The sequence below is a fragment of the Anomaloglossus baeobatrachus genome, chromosome 3 (assembly GCF_048569485.1).
Source record: "Anomaloglossus baeobatrachus isolate aAnoBae1 chromosome 3, aAnoBae1.hap1, whole genome shotgun sequence".
NCBI lineage: Eukaryota > Metazoa > Chordata > Amphibia > Anura > Aromobatidae > Anomaloglossus > Anomaloglossus baeobatrachus.
The window spans coordinates 530,965,193-530,987,478 of record NC_134355.1 but is presented as its reverse complement, the minus strand read 5'-3'; the positions used below and the strand labels follow the sequence as shown (position 1 = coordinate 530,987,478).

Here is a 22,286-nt window from a genome sequence, read left to right as displayed (position 1 = left end):
CAATGAAGGAAAAGTGCACAACAAATAAACACAGGAAAATAAAAAACTAATTTCATGAAATGACATAAAAAAAAAGATGTATGCACATAAAACACAAAGAAAAATTAATGGGGAGCCAACAGAAATACCACATGAAATGTAGCTCAAAACACACAAGATGGATATCCTTTTAGAGACCACAAAAAGGTATATGTTTACATCCCTTCCCGGGTAACATGCATATGGTCTTTTATAAAGGGCATTGTACATGCTCAAAAAAATGAAAATTAAACATAACATCCCTGAATTTCCCTGATTCTGACACATTTTTCTGTTTTGCACTGTATCATTCAATTGAAGAGATATTAACATTTGTTGGTTTAGGAGCACAGTATGTGAAATCTATGCAATGTAGTGCAACTGGGCATCTTCCCTGGAGCATGCTCTTTCACCCTTCCTTACCAGATGCTGCCAATTACAGCTTGGTAGCTTAGGCTGCTTTCACACATCAGTTTTTTTGGCATCAGGCAAGATCCGGCGAAAAAACTGATGCGACTGATCCGGCGAAAAAACGAATCAGTTGCATCAGTTTTTTCCATCAGTTCCTTCAGTTTTTTTACATATCCGGTGTGATACTGAGCATGCTCAGTTAAAAAAAAACGGATCCGGCGGCCAGATCCGTTTTTGCCGCATTACACCGGATACGGCATCCATAGGCTTCCATTATAAAACACGCCGTATGGCGCCGGATCTGGTGCGATCCGTTTTTTTGCCGAACACAAAAACGTTCACTTCAACGTTTCATCCGGGAAAAAACGGATGAAATGCAAGGCCATCCGGCACAATCCGGCGCTAATGAAAGTATATGGGGGAATAACAGATCCGGCGGCAACAGACGCCGGATCCGTTTTTTCATGTTTTTTCCGGATTGTGCCTGATGGCAAAAAACTGAAGTTTGAAAGCAGCCTTATCTAGCAGTCTCAGATGCTGCTGAGCTTTGATTTCTAGGAGGGAGAGGTGAAAGCGCATACCCCCAGAGAAGATTTTGAAGAACTGTCCAGCTGTATTACAACCAGAGATTTCCAATACTGTGCTCCAAAACAAAATAATGTGAATATCTCTGTAATCGAGTGATACAGCGCAAAAAGGAAAGAAAAGTGCCAGAATGGGGCTGCTCAGGGATAATTAGATTAAAAAATGTGACCAAGTGACACGTCTTCTTTAATTATATATGTGATATGATTGGCCATTCGTACTATAAATGGAGCTGTGATGCTCTGTATTTTTGCCACCCTATAATCATGTCTACCTAGTGTCTACTAAGTTAGTCATCACTTTATTGTATTATTTACCACTGTTTCTTTTTGTTTTTCTTTTTTTTTTTCTAAATCTACAGTTCATGTTGCTTATACCATTTGGTTACGATTCCTCTTAGCGATGTGTCTGGATGCAGTGAGTGACAGTTTAGCCATCTAATCTTGGGCTGAGCTATCAATATGGTGATGGACAGTGTAGCTTTCTAATTGGAGGCTGGGCGTGCTCAGCTGTAAGTATTGTAATAGACATTTAGCTGTCCAATCGAAGGCTGGGGCGTGCTGGGTTTCTTCCATATGTTTCTTGTTCAAAGTGATTACCTGGCTATTTAGCTGACTCCCTCCCTCCAATTACCACCATTTGTAGCTTTAAGCTTGGTTGTGTCTGCATACCTTGTGTTACTTTCCTCGCTCTTTCAGCTGTTACCCAACATTTAACTTTGCTTCTGATGATCCATTTGCCTAGCTCTTTAGTCTTGATCCTCTACCTTCCTGGAATTTTGACCTTGGGTCATGACCTGACTTTGCCTTTATCTTACCCCTTTGCTTATTATGAGTATGCTTGGTATGTGACCTCGGATCGCTATATTACCCAGCCTCACGGCTAGCTAATGCAGTCCCAGTTGCAGGGTCAATTATCCAGCACAATGGGTGCTTCCAAAAACCCTATGTAGCTGTCAGCAGCTTTGATGCTTGTATCTTCTGATGTGCATTTGGTCTCTCCCACACCAGTAATGCCCTCACTGACAAATTTTTGGGGGAAGAGACCAGTTTAGGGTGTGTAGGGAGTGCAGTAGGCTATTTTTTACTCTGCAACCAGAGTCATCAAGGAATGAGTCCCAATGGTTGGGAATGATCATGATCATGTTTTGTGTCACTGTGATGGAGTCCTCAAGCTTGGGCATTTTCTTTGTCCCCATAAGTTCCAAAACAGTCATCTGTTGGAACGAGGAACCTCTCCTTACCTGCCTCCCGGCCGCTATGCGGAAGGAAGGAGGTGGGCAGGATGTTACGTCCCGCTCATCTCCGCCCTTTTGCTTCTATTGAGCGGCGGTTCAGTGACACATCGCTGTGACGCTGAACGAACCGCCCCTTTAGAAAGGAGGCGGTTCGCCGGTCACAGCGACGTCGCCGGGCAGGTAAGTAGTGTGACGGGTCTGGGCGATGTTGTGCGGCACGGGAAGCGATTTGCCCGTGTCGCACAACAGATGGGGGCGGGTACCCACGCTAGCGATATCGGTACCGATATCGCAGCTTGTAAAGCGGCTTTTAGACCATTGACAGAAGACGGCGTGACATCGGACTTTGACTCTACTGTGGTCATGCTGGGTATTTTCTCAGGGAATGCCCGGTATACCCTCAAGCAAGCAAGCCATCGGGAAACATCTAAGTCTGAGTGATTGTTGAGCAGGTCACTCAGACATCCAGGGATCTTTTTGCTCCTCATATAAAGTACTGCTAACATGTAACTACTTTTCCAAAATCAATCTTTATTAGCATTCACTTTCATTGACTGAGGGTTTGAAGTCAACTTCATTGATTCAGGACTGGTTCTAAGATTAGGATTAGGGACAGTTAGGTTGTAAGGACACATTCAAATTGTTGCCATTGACAGGACAAAACCTTGTCTAGCTGGTAATGGTGGAATTCATCCTTAGAGTGGGAAACCTTCACTCTGAGTCCATCTCCTGCTATGCATTGGATAACTTACCTGCTTTGTTGGTATTGGGATTTCCATGGCTGCATGTTCACAATCCTGTCATTCGTGTCAGAAGGATATTGCTAATTGGAACCTCAATTGTCAAAACACATGTCTCAGAGCTATACCAGTTTTCTCCGCTTGTCTGGAGTGTCTGATGGGGTACCTGAAAGACTTTGAAGATGTTTCCTCGGAAAAAGAGGCAGAGATATCACCTCCTCATTGTACTTATGACTGTTTTATCAACCTTATCCTTAATACCAAATTTCCAAAAGCTCGCTTGAATAATTTAATGGGTACTGAACATACTGCCATAAAAGAATATGGAAATCAAAGCTTACGGACTGGTGATATCCGCCTTTCCTCTTTACCTGTAGGAGCCTGTTCTTTCTTCATTTTCAATTAATTAAACAAAATGACGGTTGAGAATACTTACCTACTTTCACTTATCCCCAACTTATATAATCAGCTTACAGGGCTAAATGGTTTTCTAACCTTGATCTTAAATGGGCTTATAATTTGAAACTCATCTAGAAGGGTGATGAGTAGAGATGAGCGGATCCGAACTTTAAAGTCCAGTGTTCATACCGAACACAGACTTTACAAAAAAATTCTTTGGGTTTCAGTTTGGGTGCTTTACGTATGCAAACTACTCAAGCGAGCATTACTGTGCTCTGGTACGCTCGGTGCTTAGCCCAGTCTGAGCCGTTTGGAATGGCTCGTACTGAGGGTAAAATAAGCGTTATTGAATGTAGTGTGTACAAAAGCTAAAATACATGAATAAAACCCCGCTCCCCTGCTCTGGAAGTGCTGTATTTATGACTGGCTGTATGTGGGCGGAGGGCCAAGATGCGCGATCATTGAGTTCCAATGAGGTTCGGGTTCAGAACAGAACTTTATCTAAAGTCTGGCTTAACCCCCAGAACCCGGACTTCCATGGTTCTGCTCATCTCTAGTTATGAGTGGAAGTCAGCGTTTTATAACGTCTATTTGAAAATCTTGTCATGCCTTTTGGTTTAACCAAGACTCCAGCAGTTTTTCAAAACATTATGACTAATATATTTTCTGATTGTATTTGAAGGTTTATTGTCATATACCTTGACAGTATTCACATTTTTTCCCCTGATCTGGAGTCACACTATGAACATATCCATTTTGTTTCACAAAAGTTTGAGAAAATTCTTTGTTTGCTAAGTTACTAAGTTGGAGAAATGTACCTTTTTCTATGCAAGAAATTTTGTTCCAGGGGTTCAATATATTTGCTGAAGGGTTTTAGATGAATCCTGGGAAGGTGCAGGCCGTAATTGATTGGGTTCAACCTCGGGACCTTAACCCCTTCACGACCGGCCGATTTTTCGCTTTCCGTTTTTTTTTTCTGCTATTCTTAAGAGACGTAACTTTTTTATTTTTCAGTCAATATGGTCATGTGAGGGCTCATTTTTTGCAAAACGAGTTGTACTTTTCAATGAAATCATAAGTTTTACCATATATTGTACTGGAAAATGGCAAAAAAATTCCAAATGCAGAAAAATTGCAAAAAAAGTGCGATAGCACTATTGTTTTTGAGATATTTTATTCACTGTGTTCACTGTATGGTAAAACTGATGTGTGGGTGTGATGCCTCAGGTCAGTGTGAGTTCGTAGACACCAAACATGTATAGGTTTACTTTTATATAAGGGGTTAAAAAAAATTCGGAAGTTTGTCTGAAAAAAGTGGCGCACGTTTTACGCCATTTTCCATGACCAGTAGATCTCATTTTTCGGGATCTATGGCTCAGTGATGGCTTATTTTTTGCGACTAAAGTTGACGTTTTTAACGGTACGATTTTTGCGCAGATGCTACGTTTTGGTCGCCTGTTATTGCATTTTGCGCAAAAGTTGTGGCGACAAAAAAACGTCATTTTGGCATTTGGAATTTTTTTTGCCACTACACCGTTTACTGATCAGATTAATTGATTTTATATTTTGATAGATCGGGCGTTTCTGAACGCGGTGATACCAAATGTGTGTATATTTTTTATTTTTTTAACCCTTTAATTTTCAATGGGGTGAAAGGGGGGTGATTTGAACTTTTATTTTTTTTGTTTTTTTTTAAATTTTTTAAAACTTTTTTTTTTACTTTTTTTTTTTTATTTTACTAGTCCCCCTAGGGGGCTATTGCGATCAGCAATCCGATCGCTCTGCACTATCTGCTGATCACAGCTACACAGCTGTAAACAGCAGATACGTGCACTTTCTGCTTCCCTGGCCTCCGTGGAAAGCGAAAGTGAAAGTAGTTCATGTCTAGCACAGGACTCATCACATGACCCTGTGCTACCATGACAACCATCGGAAGTCGCGTGATCATGTCACGTGACTTCCGGTATCGGGCAATAAGTAAAACTTTACCACGATCGCGTTTATAATGGCGCTGTCACATATTGACAGCGCCATTACAGGGGTTAAACGGCATGAGCAGATAACGATTCTGCTCGTGCCTAGCAAGCACACATCTCAGCTGTGAAAATCAGATGAGATGTGCGCCAATCGCAGCATGCTGCTGCCAGGAGACCGCGGGCAGTAACGTTATGACCGCTAGGACGTAATTTTACGGCCCACGGTCGTTAAGGGGTTAAAGCATTGCACTGTTTTCTAGAATTTGCCAATTACTACAGAAAATGTATTAGGGTTTTTTCTCAGATCTTTAAACCTATTACTGATCTCATATGTAATTAGAGGGATCTTTGAGTTTGGTTGCCAGATGTTGTTGGGGTTTTTATTAAACTTAAAGACTACACTACTACAGTCACTATCCAGCCCGATCTCCAGAAGCCGTTCATATTGGAGGTGGATGCTTCAGAAATGGGGGCAAGGGTTGTGTTGCCTCAAGATCCCAAGATGCTGATCAACTTGTGGCCACGTGAATTTTACTATATGAAATTTTTGTCTGCTGAGAGAAATTATGATGTTGGGAATCGCGAGTTGTTCACTGTTAAATTAGCTTTTGAAGAATGGAGACATTTTTTGAAGAGACCTATTCATCATGTCACAGTTGTAATGGATCATAACAATTTAGCTTATATTGAATCTGCTAAATGCTTGACCACTAGACAGACCAGGTGGTCTTTATTTTTCTCTAGATTCAATTTTTCTATCCCGTTCAGGCAGGGGTCTAAGAATGTAAAGGCTGACACTTTGTCATGCAGACTTGATTCATTTTCTCCTCCAGATCCTTAATCCTCCCTTCTTCCTCTGGAAATTGTGGTTTTTACAGTATCCCGAGAGTTGCAAGTGGGGATCCAATGAAGTCCAGTATGTCACAAGTGTCTCTCGTGGTTGAGAGATGTGTTAGGAGGAGTTTAACTTCATTAAACTGACTTTAGGAGTTAAATGTCATTTATTTTCCTGCTGGCAGCTCCTTACTAATCACCTTATGTGCAACCAGTGTATTACCCCTCCCTTATCTTTTAAGTAGCCTCTCCATCTTTCAGCTCTGCTGACATAGATTCTTCTGTTTCTGACCACCTAGGTGACTGCACGTCTATAGGAGCTGCTGGACTTCTGCTGGCTTTTCAGTTTTTGGAGTTGTGCTGTTGCAGCTATCAAGTTTGTGTTGTGTCGTATCCCCGTCTGTCTACCTTTCCCTGCCTGGTTATTAGTACAGTGGGAGGGGTAGTGTCTCACGGCAGCCATTTCGCTAGCCAGGTTGTTTGTAGGGCTAGTGAGGGATTAGGTATCCAGATCACTGACTGGTTAAAACACCCCGTATAAGGAGCTCAGGTAACAGCTTGAGGTGAGTCCAGGAGGTGTCCCCTCACCCCTCTCCCTAGCTGCAGGGGCCGCTGTTGTAATAGTGCTCCCTTGTCCCCCTTATTTGTTGTGTGTCAATTAGTGCACCAGACTTCCGTGGGTCTGAGCACAGCTGTCACGCAGTGTTTTCGGACACTGTCAACTCCGAGCGTGACACTGTCATTGGCTCATTCCACTATTCCTGGGTCCAAATATTTTTTTTCCTGTGTACTTGAGATTACGTCTGTTGCAGGAATTTCATTATTCTGTCTTAAGTTGTCACTCTGGGATCAAAGCTGCACAGAATGCTATTTCTAGACTCTTTTAGTGGCCATCCATGGTTAATGATATTAAAGAATTACTATCAGTATGGGAAATTTGTGAACAAGCTAAAGTCTGTCATAACCAGCCGGCGAGAAAATTTGTCTCCAAATTCTGGTGTGAAAATTGGGGACTGAGGTATCATTTTCCCCTGTTTATTACCCTGAAACGGTCAGACAGACAAGGCCAATCAATCATTGGGACAATTTTAAGATGTTTTGTTGTGGCTCAGCAGGAGGACTGGTCCTTATATTTACCTCTTGCTAAGTTCAATAATTTATAGGATAACAAAGTCATATTGTTAAAATTATTAAATCTTTATTAAACAATCAAATAAAATGTTAAAAACTGTAATGTCACGCAATTTATGGGAGGCGACATAAGCAGCAGGGGGAAATAAAGGATTGTAAAGGTATATTGGATCTCAGAGGAACCACTAAATGTAAACAAACATGTCTCAAAATTCACAAGCCTTGTGCCATAGTAAGTAAATAATTTATATAAAATGCTGAGCCTGTTGGATGTGGCAAAGGGATCAGATAAAGTAAGAGGTTGTATAATGTTGCCCGTGTGGTCCTTCTCCTGCTGAAATGTCGCCAGACCCAGATGCTTGTTTCTGCGCTAGCCTTCATCAGCGGATGGCTTGAGACCAAAAGGAGGCAACTTATAAAGGAACCACCAGCCAATCACTGAGGGTCAATGATTAGATCCAGGTATGTAGCGACACATGTCGGTGATCAAGAGCAGCTGAGGCACGCACCAGGACACATCTTCCAAAGATCGGGCCGGGTCACATGTGCATACGTCCCATCAAGAGGGTAGGTCATGTGAGAGAATGCTGGTTACACGAACCAATCGGATGTGGATAAAGACGCATTGCGGGGGGCCCCAACACCGAGACATACGCACAACCTGGATAAATGAAGTACTGCTGAATACATAAGGCTACAAAGTGATCCATTATAACAATGCGGTGCAGCAGATAATCAGTGACTATACAATATCCATATAAAATACATGTGATAAATATGCTAATATAACAAGTGAACAATATTGAAAATATCACCAATGTGTTATTGAGTGATGTAAAATTATAGCAAAAAATAAATAAATTATATATCTATATATATATATATATATATATATATATATACAGTACAGACCAAACGTTTGGACACACCTTCTCATTCAAAGAGTTTTCTTTATTTTCATGACTCTAAAAATTGTAGATTCACATTGAAGACATCAAAACCATGAATGAAAACATGTGGAATGAAATACTTAACAAAAAAGTGTGAAACAACTGAAAATATGTCTTATATTCTAGGTTCTTCAAAGTAGCCACCTTTTTGCTTTGATTACTGCTTTGCACACTCTTGGTATTCTCTTGATGAGCTTCAAGAGGTAAGGCCGCTTTACACACTGCGATCTTGCTAGCGAGATCGCTAGCGAGATCGCTAGCGAGCGTACCCGCCCCCGTCGGTTGTGCGTCATGGGCAAATCCCTGCCCGTGGCGCACAACATCGCTTTGACCCATCACACTACTCACCTGCCTAGTGACGTCGCTGTGACCGGCAAACCGCCTCCTTTCTAAGGGGGCGGTTCGTTCGTCGTCACAGCGACGTCACTAAGTGGCCGCCCAATAGAAGCGGAGGGGCGGAGATGAGCGGGATGAACATCCCACCCACCTCCTTCCTTCCTCATTGCGGGCGGCCGCAGGTAAGGTGAGGTTCCTTGTTCCTGCGGTGTCACACATAGCGATGTGTGCTGCCGCAGGAACGACGAACAACATTGTACCTGCAGCAGCAACGATAATCGTGAATAGAGCACCGTGTCAACGAGCAACAATAAGGTGAGTATTTTTGCACGTTAGCGGTCGCTCGTATGTTTCACATGCAACAACGTTGCTAACGAGGCCGGATGTGCGTAACGAATTCCGTGACCCCCAACGACATTGCGTTAGCGATGTTGCTGCATGTAAAGCGTCCTGTAGTCACCGGAAATGGTTTTTCAACAGTCTTGAAGGAGTTCCCAGAAATGCTTAGCACTTGTTGGCCCTTTTGCCTTCACTCTGCGGTCCAGCTCACCCCAAACCATCTCGATTGGGTTCAGGTCTGATGACTGTGGAGGCCAGGTCATACGGCGTAGCATCCTTTCACTCTCCTTCTTAGTCAAATAGCCTTTACACAGCCTGGAGGTGTGTTTGGGGTCATTGTTCTATTGAAAAATAAATGATGGTCCAACTAAACGCAAACCGGATGGAATAGCATGCCTCTGCAAGATGCAATTTTGAATAAATCCCCAACAGTGTCACCAGCAAAGCACCCCCACACTGTCACACTTCCTCCTCCATGCTTCACGGTGGGAACCAGGCATGTAGAGTCCATCCTTTCAACTTTTCTACAAAGACACGGTGGATGGATCCAAAGATCTCAAATTTGGACTCATCAGACCAAACCACAGATTTCCACTGGTCTAATGTCCATTCCTTGTGTTCTTTAGCCCAAACAAGTCTCTTCTGCTTGTTGCCTGTCCTTAGCAGTGGTTTCCTAGCAGCTATTTTACCATGAAGAGCTGCTGCACAAAGTCTCCCCTTAATAGTTGTTCTAGAGATGAGAAGGTGTGTTGAAACTTTTGTTCTGTACTGTATATATATATATATATATATATATATATATATATATAGATGAAAAAAATAATAAAATGATAAAAGAAACAGTGTTGATGTGTGTAAGTGAGAAGGGAACAATATAAAAAGAGTTGGAAGTGAAGATGTGAGAATATCTCAGTGAGAGCTTTTTATTAATAATATTATAAATTAGTTGAATATATAAAATAAGTAATGTGACAAAATGTCAGGTATATGAAATATAAAAAATATATAACATATATTCACATATTCTATGTACACTGATGAGCAAAACCGTAATAATATTTTGAGCTTTTGACTTTCAGGCTTCATATCTCACCATCCACTACAGCTTCAAATGTGAGACTACTTTAATTTTATAGACAATCATCTTGGCTATCTCATACATAACGTTTACTTGCAGCTATTTAGAATATGATTAGTTATGCAGATTCTTGTCATATTACTGCATTGTTACTATTTTGCTCTTGGTGGTGGAAAAATATTTTTCGTCCTGTATACTACAAATTACAACCTATTCTCACATTCCCTAATAGCTCAATATGTTGTTAGGTTTTTTTTCCTAAGCCATAATGGAAGATTTTCCAAGATAAGAGAAACAACATAATCCAGGTCATCAATAGCAATCTCTCGGACAAGAAAATTGGCAAACTGCATCATGTGAGTACCTTGATAGTTGGAAGAATACGAAATGAAGTCCATTCAGTAGTGAAGATGGCTCATATGCTTCATAATAGAGAGATCACAGATGTCCAGCAAGCACCATGCAACAAACGTTACACAAGTCTGGAATGGTGGCCTGAAAAAAAGGAAAGAAGCCTTGATTTCAATATTGTCATTAGAAGTGTCGGCTCCAGTTTGCAAAAAAGTATGAAAAGTGGATAGTAGAAGATTAAAAATGAATGATTAGAAGTGATAAGATGAAAATCAATAGACTAGGTTCTGATGGATGCAAATGAGTCTGGAAGAAACAAGGGAAAAACAGGCTCATGAATCGAGAAAGTGAAGGAACTATCACGTTCGGTAGAGGAAGTGTCGCGGGCGGGGAGGGGGGCCGCTGCGCTCACCACGCTCGGGTCCGGCGCTGCTGCTCGGTGGCTCGAGCGGTGGGCCGGATCCCGGGGACTTGAGCGGCGCTCCTCGCCCGTAAGTGAAAGCGGTGGTTTGTTGGGGTTTGGGATGTCGGTTTGTGACGCCACCCACGGTATGTGGTGAGGTTGGGACACCACCGCTGCTCTGTACGGGGATCCCGGGAGCAATGACAGGGAGCAGCTGGGATGGTTCTCTCCCCTCCGTGGGTAGGGAGGATTTTGGTGGTCCCAGGGCCCAGTGATGTTGACTGGGAGGTGGATGGCGGGGTTTGGCGAGGTGCATGGTCGCGGGGGCAGCGTGGTGCCAGACAGCACGGTGGTACTCACTCAGCCAGTAATGTACACTGAGTCTGAATGGAGTAAAACAAACGGCTGAATGGACGGGTCTCACAGGCGGCTGCGGTGATCACTCCCGGTAGGTTGGCGGTGACTGTCTCTCCCTGCACCTTTGTTGTGTTTTCGGACCCGATGGCTTCCCACCGGTAGCCCGCTCCCCAGCGGTGTGTTTGCCAGAGGAGCCCCTTTTGCCCGCAGGCGCTGGCCCTGGGAACTCTAGCTGTGGTGGTAGCTGTATTTCCCTTCACGGTTGAGCGGTTGCCTTCAGTCGGGTCTTTACTGCTGGGAAACCCCGGAGGTTCCCGTCGCTGATGGATTTGACCGCTTTAACGGCGACTCCAAGCCTGGTCAGGGTCCGTAGGCCCTGCCGGATGGTGCTGGCTTCTCTTCGCTCCCCGATCCGGTACCGGCGGGCCACCGCCCGTCCCCGGTCCTTACGGTTGTGCATCAATCGGCCTCTCCTGCAGACAGTCACCACCGTCTGCCAACCTTGCTCTCAGGTGCCCGGGCCACGTACCCGTACACGGTCAGTCTGCTCCAGCTCCTCACTACTACCTCCTTCACTTTCCCTCACGGAATGCTAACTAACTTGCTTTTCCCGCCTCCAGGGTTGTGAACTCCTCAGTGGGAGGAGCCAACCGCCTTGCTCCACCCCACCTGGTGTGGACATCAGCCCCTGGAGGAAGGCAACAAGGATTTGTGTTTGACTTTGATGTTCCTAACCGGGGTGTGGGGTGTGTTGTTGCAGTACCTGTGACGTCCTGGCTTGTCCAGGGTGCCACATTCCCCCTTGGTTAAATGCAGACCGTCCGCGGGCTGCCCGTCCATCACCGGTTTTATTTTCTTTTTAAACTGCAAAAAGTAGAAAACACATAAACATCAACATAAGCATTTCTTTATAAAATTTCCCATAATGGGAGGAACGGTACTTTAACGTTACTAAACGGTAGTCTTTTATTAACGGTAACAGTTTCCGCTCTCCCCCCGCCCAAACAACCCTGGCCCTGATGCTGCCCCTAAGAAGTGGGCAGCACCCCTTGCCCCAGTCCAGAACAAAATTGCCCGAGCGGATACGGTCTCTTTCAGGGGACCCCGCGTCCATGGGGGACCCCTGACCCCCGGAGAATCGCCACCGATTACGGTAGTGGCGGGCCTGGGCCATCCATTTCCTCCAGGCCCATCCTCCCAAATCTGCCTCTCCGGAGGCGGTAACGGTAAAAGCCAACATTTTTATTTACATGCCACAAGTTTGTGGTTGCCCTGCAAGTTCTCGGGCTTGTCCGTAAGTAGTTCCTTACGCACGTTGCAAAGGGTCCGGCGCTGCTGCTGCTGCTCGGTGGCTCGAGTGGTGGGCCGGATCCCGGGGACTCGAGCAGCGCTCCTCGCCGTGAGTGAAAGGGGTGGTTTGTTGGGGTTTGGGATGTCAGTTTGTGACGCCACCCACGGTATGTGGTGAGGTTGGGACACCACCGCTGCTCTGTACGGGGATCCCGGGAGCGATGACAGGGAGCAGCTGGGATGGTTCTCTCCCCTCCATGGGTAGGGAGGATTTTGGTGGTCCCGGGGCCCGGTGATGTTGACTGGAAGGTGGATTGCGGGGTTCGGCGAGGTGCAGGGTCGCGGGGGCAGTGCGGTGCCAGACGGCACGGTGGTACTCACTCAGCCAGTAACGTACACAGAGTCTCTGGTAAAAGAAACGGCTGAATGGACGGGTCCCACAGGCAGCTGCGGTGATCACTCCCAGTAGGTTGGCGGTGACTGTCTTTCCCTGCACCTTTGTTGTGTTTTCGGCCCCAATGGCTTCCCACCGGTAGCCCGCTCCCCAGCGGTGTGTTTGCCAGAGGAGCCCCTTTTGCCCGCAGGCGCTGGCCTTGGGGTTGTTTCACAGCTAAAGGGGATGAATACTGGACCAGGATCGATGGTGGTCTCAATGTTGAGCTATATGTGAGTATTCTACAAGACGAGTTACTTCATACTCTCGAGTACTATGGAAATGAAAAGGACGATATAATGTTTCAACAGGATAGCGACCTGAAGCATACGTCGAGACTGGTGAAGAAATGAAAGCTTTATACATACCCAAGTAAGTCAATCAGTATGCACCAACATTAGGAACATGTAGAAGAGACCTGGGCTCAAATTTCAGTCAAGACATTCTTGAATCTGATAGAACGAATATCCAGAAGGATTCAGACAGTGTTCAAAGCCAAAGGTGGACTTACAAAATACTAACAAAATAATAAAAATTTAGATTTTTTATGAGCAAAACAGTAACATTGCAGTGACGACAAGAATCTGCATAACTAATCATATGCTAAATAGTTTCAAGTCAAATTTATGTATGAGATAGCAAAGATAATTTTCTATAAAATTAAGGTCTCATGCTCAAAGCTGTAATGGATGGTGAGATATGGAGCCTGAAAGTCAAAAGTTCAAAACATTGTTACTCTTTTGTTCATCAGTGTATATAAAAAAAATACAATATATGTATAAAATAAAATTTATAGAAAAGGGGGTGAATTAAAAAAAATAATAATAATAATGAAGAATAAATAAATAATAAATATGAATATAAATTGTGTGTAAGGGATGAAGTGTGTAATAAAGGGAAAATATGTAAAGCACAAATACATTATTCATATAACGCACATCAACTATGCACAAAGTAATGATAATATCTCTATATTAGTCACATGGATGAAGTGTGTAATGCCAGTTGTAGCTTTGAGCTCAGTGGTGTCTGCGTGCCCGGTGGTTCCGTGCTCAGTCTCTGATCTGTTGTTACCTAACCTTTGCCCTTGCTTCTGACGATCAGTTTGCCTAGCCCCTTTTTGGAATTTTGACCTCAGATCATGAGTTTACTGCGCCTTTGTTTTACCCTTTATTAATTACGAGTCCTCTTGATATCTGACCCTGGACCTCTTTGCTACCCAGCCTCACGGCTAACCTGTTAGTTGCAACTAGCATCACACACGTATTCTATATTGCCAGGTGTTTGTTGGATCACCATTAACTTGTCTTTGTGTCTTAAGCCCGCTTTACACGCTGCAATGTATCTTACAATGTGTCGGCGGGGTCACGTCGTAAGTGACGCATATCCGGCATTGTAAGTTACATTGCAGTGTGTAACAGCTACGTGCGATTGAACGGTAAAACGTTCATCTCACGCACGTCGTTCATTCCTCATGAATTGAACGTCAGATTGTTCATCGTACCCGGGGTAGCACACATCGCACTGTGTGACACCCTGGGAACGATTAACAGATCTTACCTGAATCCTGCGGCTCCCGGCCGGTAATGCGGAAGGAAGAAGGTGGGCGGGATGTTTACGTCCCTCTCAGCTCCGCCCCTCCGCTTCTTTTGGCTGGCTGCCGCGTGACGTCGATGTGACGCCGAACGTCCCTCCCACTCCAGGAAATGGACGTTCGCCGCCCACATCGAGGTCATATGGACGGGTAAGTACGTGTGACGGGGGTTAATCGTTTGTGCGACACGTTCAACAAATTGAACGTGCCACACGTACAATGGGGGCGTTGCAAATCGCATACGATATCGTATGCGAAATTGCAACGTGTAAAGCAGGCTTTAAGTGTGTACATCCTTTCAATGTTATTTAATAAAATTGAGTTATTTTTTTCACCTACTTATACTGCTTTTTTTCGTCATTAGTTTTCTTTTGTACTTGAGCCATGTATAGGGACCCCTTCGTCAGCAATTGTCACTTCCATTGGTTTCTATACATTATCATAGTTAATGGGAAGCATGATCTCAAATTGTATGAAGATACATGGGATGTTTAATCTACAAATCGTTATTTAGATTGAGTCATCAATATAAAATGTAGTAGTGGGTCGATGCTTCATAATAGGATGTAGCCGAAAATATAAAGGCATAGTGAAGAGCACTTATATGTTCACGATCTGCCGCAAGAACTTTTACAGGAAAAAAATTGCCTGTCTTTAAATAGGAAAAACGTTTACTGACAAGAAAGAGAGAGCAGCTTAATTATTTCATAGACCCCGATTCATAAATTGCAGGTTTTTTTAAGTAATTTCTTGTCTCTCCGTTTTCACTGGTGGAGTTACAAATTCATCAGAATGGAATACAGTGTTTGCTGAAAATTAAAGGGAACTTGGGAATGTGACAGTAGGTTTTTCCACCCAAAACTAATGACATCTAAGAAAAGTCACTGTTAAAGAGATTAAATTCAAATATTTGTTGTAGAAAAGCAATTTATTTTAGAATCCTTTTTATGCTAATAAGCAATGAGCTATAAGTGCAGCGGGATGGGCACTACTCTGACAGATCTCCTACCTCTCTTCCTCTTCACCTGCCGCCAGCTTCTGATCATTGATTGACAGGTCATTTTTGTCTGAGTAATCTGCCTCCCCTACCCATATTATTATTCCTTGGGGTGTCACATACACAGAAAGATTCTGATAATGTAGAAAGAACTGGATCAATTATCTGCACAGGAAATGCTGGCACCCACAGTGAAGGAAATAATTATTTGATCCCTTGCTGATTTTGTAAGTTTGCCCACTGACAAAGACATGAACCGTCTATAATTTTAAGGGTAGGTTAGTTTTAACATTGAGAGAGAAAGATAGAATATCCAAAATAAAATCCAGAAAATCACATTGTATAAATTATATAAATTTGCATTTTGCAGAGAGAAATAAGTATTTGATCCCCTACCAATCATTAAGGCTATGTGCGCACAGTGCGTTTTTCGCGGCGTTTTTGCGCGTTTTTCGGGTGCGTTTTTGGCCTCAAAGCTGCAGGACTTTGCTTCCCCAGCAAAGTCTATGAGTTTTCATTTTTGCTGTCCGCACACATCTGTTTTTTTTCAGCTGCGTTTTTGTGGTGCCACAAAAACGCAGCATGTCAATTATTCCCGCGTTTTTCACTGCGCTTTTCATCCATTGAGTTCAATGGGATGTTGAAAGACGCAATGAGAAACGCAAATAGCTGCGTTTTGGTGCGTTTTGAAGACCAAAAACACAGCTATAAACGCAGGAGGTGGGTAGTAAAGTGACGTGTACAGGAAGAGGATTCCTTCTGTCAGTATATACAGAAGCGTGAATCCTCCCGGTACCGTCACCGCCGCGTCCACCTCCCGTCCTGTGCATGTATGCTGCTGTGCGGCGCCATGTACAGGCAGGAGGTGGAAGCGGCTGCGAAAACAAAAGTTAACAGTAGAAAAAAAAAAGTTATACTCACCTGTCTGCAGACTCCCGGTGCCATGCCCGCTCCCATCTCCTCTCACGGTATCGCCGCTCCGGCTGTGTGCAGACGGCCGGGAAACCTCCGATGGATGCAGGACCTGGCGATGGATCACCTGATGCAGTCACCTGACGCATCAGGTGATCGTAAGTATCGCGGTGACGCGGGCGCCCGGCCGGTATCAGCGGATGCGTCAGGAGACTTCATCCCTGATTACCGGCAGCTGCTGCAGCGATCGGACGGGATCAGACTCCCGCCCCATCGCTGCAGGAGCTGCCGGTAATCAGCACATAAGTGAGTATTATTTTTTTTATTTTTTTTTTGCACCGATGCATCAGCTGATTGTATAATCGGCTTTTATACAATCAGCTGATGTGTGATGGGATTCAGGCACTTGATCCTGACACATCATCTGATCGCTTTGCCTTCCAGCAAACCGATCAGATGATATTGGATCCGGATTGGACGGCGCGGGATCCTGACCCAGGATTACTGCGGAGAGGGGGTTCTTTATTTCAATAAAGATGGAGTCACTAATTGTGTTGTGTTTTATTTCTAATAAAAATATTTTTCTGTGTTGTGTTTTTTTTTTATCTTTACTAGAAATTCATGGTGGCCATGTCTAATATTGGCGTGACACCATGAATTTCGGCCTTAGGGCTAGCTGATAATATACAGCTAGCCCTAACTCCATTATTACCCAGCTAGCCACCCGGCTTCAGGGCAGCTGGAAGAGTTGGATACAGCGCCAGAAGATGGCGCTTCTATGAAAGCGCCATTTTCTGGGGAGGCTGCGGGACTGCAATTCACAGCGGGGGTGCCCAGAAAGCATGGGCACCCTGCACTGTGGATTCCAATCCCCAGCTGCCTAGTTGTACCCGGCTGGACTCAAAAATTGGGCGAAGCTCACGTCATTTTTTTTTAAAAATTATTTCATGAAATTCATGAAATAATTTTTTAAAAAAAGGGCTTCCCTATATTTTTGGTTCCCAGCCGGGTACAAATAGGCAGCTGGGGGTTGGGGGCAGCCCGTACCTGCCTGCTGTACCCGGCTAGCATACAAAAATATGGCGAAGCCCACGTCATTTTTTTTGTTTGGGGGGCAAAGAAATCCTGCATACAGTCCTGGAAGGAGGATGCTGAGCCTTGTAGTTCGACAGCTGCTGTCTGCTCTCCTGCATACACTATTGGATGGAGGATGCTGAGCCTTGTAGGTCTGCTCCCCCTGACTCTCCCTCAAGCATACAGTCCTGGATGGAGCATGCTGAGCCTTGTAGTTCTGCAGCTGCTGTCTGCTCTCCTGCATACACTATTGGATGGCGTATGCTGAGCCTTGTAGTTCTGCAGCTGTCTGCTCTTCTGCATACACTAGTGGAGAATGAAGAACACATTGATGAAGGAAATGACATCAGACCTTTTTTTTTTGTTCACTGATAAAAAACGCATAAAGACGCAGTGAGCAAAAACGCAGCAAAACGCAGCAAAAAAACGCACCAAATCGCGGCAAAACGCGTGCGTTTTTTGCCGCTTTTTTTGCCGCGGGTACATTTTTGTGCGGTTTTAGCGGCCAAAAACGCACAAAAACGCAGCGTCAAAAAAACGCAGTGTGCGCACATAGCCTAAGAGTTCTGGCTCCTATAGACCACTTAGACGCTTCTTATCAACTCGTTAACTGCATTAAAGACAGCTGTCTTAATTGTTAACTACAGACTCTATTAATCAGTCAGACTCTAACCCCTAAAACATAGGCAAGAGCAAAGAGCTTTCTAAGGATGTCAGGGACAAGATCATAGACCTGCACAAGGATGGAATGGGCTACAAAACCATAAGTAACATGCTGGGTGAGAAGGAGACAACTGTTGGTGCAATAGTAAGAAAATGGAAGAAATACAAAATCAGTGACAGTGATCAGGGGCACCCTGCAATATCTCACCTCGTGGGATATCCAGGATCATGAGGAAGGTGAGAGATCTAAAGCTGCACAGGGGAACTTGTTAATGATCTCAAGACAGCTGGTTCACCGAGAAAACCATTGCTAACACATTACGCCGTAATGGATTAAAATCCTGCAGTACCTGCAAAATCCCACTGCTCAAGAAGGCACATGTGCAGCCGGCCCATCTGAAGTTTTCCAATGAACACCTAAATGATTCTGAGAGTGATTGGGAGAAGGTGCTGTGGTCAGATGAGACAAAAATTTAGCTCTTGGCATTAACTCAAATCGCTGTGTTTGGAGGAAGGGAAATACTGCCTATGACCCAAAGAACACCATACCCACTGTCAAGCATGGAGGTGGAAACATTATGTTTTGGGGTTGTTTCTCTGCTAAGGGCACAGGACTACTTCACCACATCAATGAGACAATGGATGGAGCCATGTACCGTAAAATACTGAGTGACAGCCTCCTTCCCTCCACCAGGACATTAAAAATGGGTCATGGCTGGATCTTCCAGCACAACAATGACCAAAAAAAACAGCCAAGGCAACAAAGGAGTGGCTCAAAAACAGCACAGTAGAGGAAACTAATCACCAGAATTTTCATATATAACCTAAAGCCAGTGCTATACTGGCACTATCAAGCTGATTCTCTACATACCTTTAGTGGTCAGCTCGTATGTTTAGGTTTTGAAATCCAAGAAAGTAAAGTTTATAAAAATCGGCAGCTTCTTGAGTGACAGCAGCTGAGGATCAGATAATATATGGGGGGATTCATAGTTATCCCCTCCCCCTGTCAGAATTTGCATAAATATTATACTATCTACAGTATTTACTTTTACTTGCAGGACCTGTGGTGAGGTCATACCCATGTGACCAGAAGGAGATAAGGGGTGGGGCCTCAGGCAACAAAGCTGATACCAGCTGGTCACATGGGTATGACCTCACCACTGGTCCTGCAAGTAAAAGTAAATCGATGATATAATACTATGCAAATTCTAACAGGGGGAGGGGATAACTATGAATTCCCCCCAGATATTATCTGCTCCTCAGCTGCTGTCACTGAAGAAGCTGATGATTTTATAAACTTTACTTTCTTGGATTTCAAAACCTAAACATCCGAGCTGACCACTAATGGTATGTAGAGAATCAGCCTGATAGTGCCAGTATAGCACTGGCTTTAGGTTATATATGAAAATCCTAGTGATTAGTTTCTTTAAGGTCATGGAGCGGCCCAGCTAGTCTCCAGACCTTAATCCCATAGAAAACGTATGGAGGGAGATGAAGCTCCAAGTTGCCGAGCGACAGCCTCAAAATCTTAATGATTTAGAGATGATCTGTAAAAAGGAGTAGAGCAAAATTCCTCCTGACATGTGCGCAAACATAATCATCAACTACAAAAATCATCTGACTGCTGTGCTTGCCAACAAGGGTTTTGCCATCAAGTATTTAGTATTGTTTGCCAGAGGGATCAAATACTTATTTCTCTCTGTAAAATGAAAATACATTTTATAATGTATACAATGTGATTTTCTCAATTTTTTTTATTTTCTATTTCTCACTGTTAAAAGTAACCTACCCTTAATGACCTTTGACGGATCTTTCCGTCATGGAGCATGTGCCGCTAAGCCCCACCTCCTGCCGCGGGAAGGATACGGCGATCGGCGCACATATCAGCTATTTCAACAGATGACAGGTGTGCCTGCATGTTACGAGTGGAATCGCATTCCACCCGTAACATTAACCCCTTACATCTCGCTGCCAAAGTCTGGCAGTGAGTTGTATATACGCGCGGTCACGATTTTTACTTACCGCCGCCCCACCGGAAGTCACGTGAGTGATCACTTGACTTTCGGTGGTTGCCATGGTAGTACAGGGTCATGTGATGACGCCTGCAGCTATGACGAGTCACTTTCGTTTTCACTCGGCCGGGAGGCCAGTGAAGCAGGAAGTGACCGAATCTGCTGTTTATAGCTCTATAGCTGTGATCAGCAAATAGGGAAGAGCGATTAGATTGCTGATCACTATAGCCCCCTAGGGGGACTAGTAAAATAAAAAATAAAAAGTAAAAAAAGTTTTAAAAAATAAAAAAATAAAAACAAACCTAAAAGTTCAACTCACCCCCCTTTCACCCCATTGAAAATTAAAGAGTTAAAAAAAAATATACACATATTTGGTATCGCCGCATTCAGAAATGCCCGATCTATCAAAATATACAATCAATTAATCTGATTGGTAAACGGCGTAGTGGCAAAAAAATTCCAAACGCCAAAATTACGTTTTTTGGTCGCCGCAAGTTTTACGCAAAATGCAATAACAGGTGATCAAAACATAGCTAGTACCATTAGAAAAGTCAGCTCGAGACGTAAAAAATCAGTGAGCCATAGATCCCAAAAAATGAGAACGCTACGGGTTTCGGAAAATGGAGCAAAATGTACACCACTTTTATTGGACAAGCTTGTGAATTTTTTTTAACCCCTTAGATACAAATAAACATATACATGTTTGGTGTCTACAAACTCGCACTGACCTCAGGCATCACACCCACACATCAGTTTTACCATATAGTGAACACCGTGAATAAAATATCTTAAAAACCATAGTGCTATCACACGTTTTTTTGCAGTTTTTTCACACTTGGAATTTTTTTGCTTGTTTCCAGTACACCATATGGTAAAACTTATGGTTTCATTTAAAAGTACAACTTGTCCCGCAAAAAACAAGTGCTCATATGGCAAGATTGACGGAAAAGTAAAAAAGTTACGGCTCTCGGAAGAAGGGGAGCAGAAAACAAAAACGGAAAGTGCCCGGGGGCTGAAGGGGTTAAAATGATAGACTTTTCATGTCTTTGTCAGTGGGCAAACTTACAAAATCAGCAAGGGATCAAATAATTGTTTTCTTCACTGTACACAAGGACTTGGGAATTTGCTTTTCTACAATAAAGGTATGACTTCTATCTTCTTTACAGCAACTTTGCTTTGATGCCCTTCATTTGGGGTAGAACAACATACTGATATGTTCCCTTCAGAATTTGCTTTTTGTTTATTGCTTTTCTTTGATCCGTATTAGAGTAAAATGTTGCATAATCTTAAAAAAAAGCTTTGAAATATTGCATGTTAGTCTTCAAGTGCGCAAAAAAACCGTATTAGGACATATTAGATTATGTACTTCACTGGGGTACTGGATTATCACATCAAAATCATATCTTCGTTGTTTTGCAAACCTAAAAAATGGTGGGGACTTAAAAAAAATAGTATAAAATGGGTGCAAAAACCATTAAGAAATAGGCAGAAGAATAAAAATGCCTTAAATCCAACTCTTTACTCCAGAAAATAGAATTGGGGCCGTAGTCTTTTTTATGTCCTACAGATTATCTGGCTTCACTGTGAATTTTCTTGGTGTCATTTATAGCTGTCACATTGAAGGTTGAGGGAATAAGGTCACCATCGTTACAAACTACATTGTCAGCAAAATTAGAAGGTCATTTGTAAAGTACTGTTAAATGTAAAGTTAATTGATTTTATATGTACTGTAATAATCGTACCAGGTATGTATATTTTATAGAAAGGAGTATTAGGTTCCACAGCAGTGCTAAAACTTGTAAGTGATATTAAGTTCCACTTCATTATCAAACTCCCAACTTACCAGTCTTAAAAAACAATATTTTATACGTTCTGGTTGTGAAGCATTTATAATGATCTTCATTAAACCCCTTTACAACCATTTTCTATTGTTTTGTGTTTGCATATTCTAGTAAACTCATTGTGTCTCCATAGTTAAAGGGTTTTCCATTTTAAGAGATGTACAGTACAGACCAAAAGTTTGGACACACCTCATCTCTAGAACAACTGTTAAGAGGAGCCATTGTGCAGCAGGCCTTCATGGTAAAATAGCTGCTAGGAAACCACTGCTAAGGACAGGCAACAAGCAGAAGAGACTTGTTTGGGCTAAGAACACAAGGAATGGAC

General features: G+C 43.3%; 1 protein-coding gene and 1 long non-coding RNA gene across 2 annotated transcripts in view; one reads left to right on the top strand and one right to left on the bottom strand.

The window, feature by feature from the left end:
- SLC9A9 (solute carrier family 9 member A9) overlaps positions 1 to 22,286 on the top strand; it is a 1,094,760-nt gene that overhangs the window by 390,389 nt on the left and 682,085 nt on the right. The gene's annotated exons all lie outside the window — the stretch shown is intronic.
- The window catches only part of LOC142296787 (uncharacterized), a 93,623-nt gene continuing 78,824 nt past the window's right edge, over positions 7,488 to 22,286 (bottom strand). Inside the window, exons 2-3 of the long non-coding RNA XR_012751696.1 lie at positions 10,399 to 10,529; positions 7,488 to 7,992 (exon numbers count right to left, since the gene is read on the bottom strand). This is a non-coding gene — a long non-coding RNA (uncharacterized LOC142296787). The remainder of the gene's footprint in view (positions 7,993 to 10,398; positions 10,530 to 22,286) is intronic.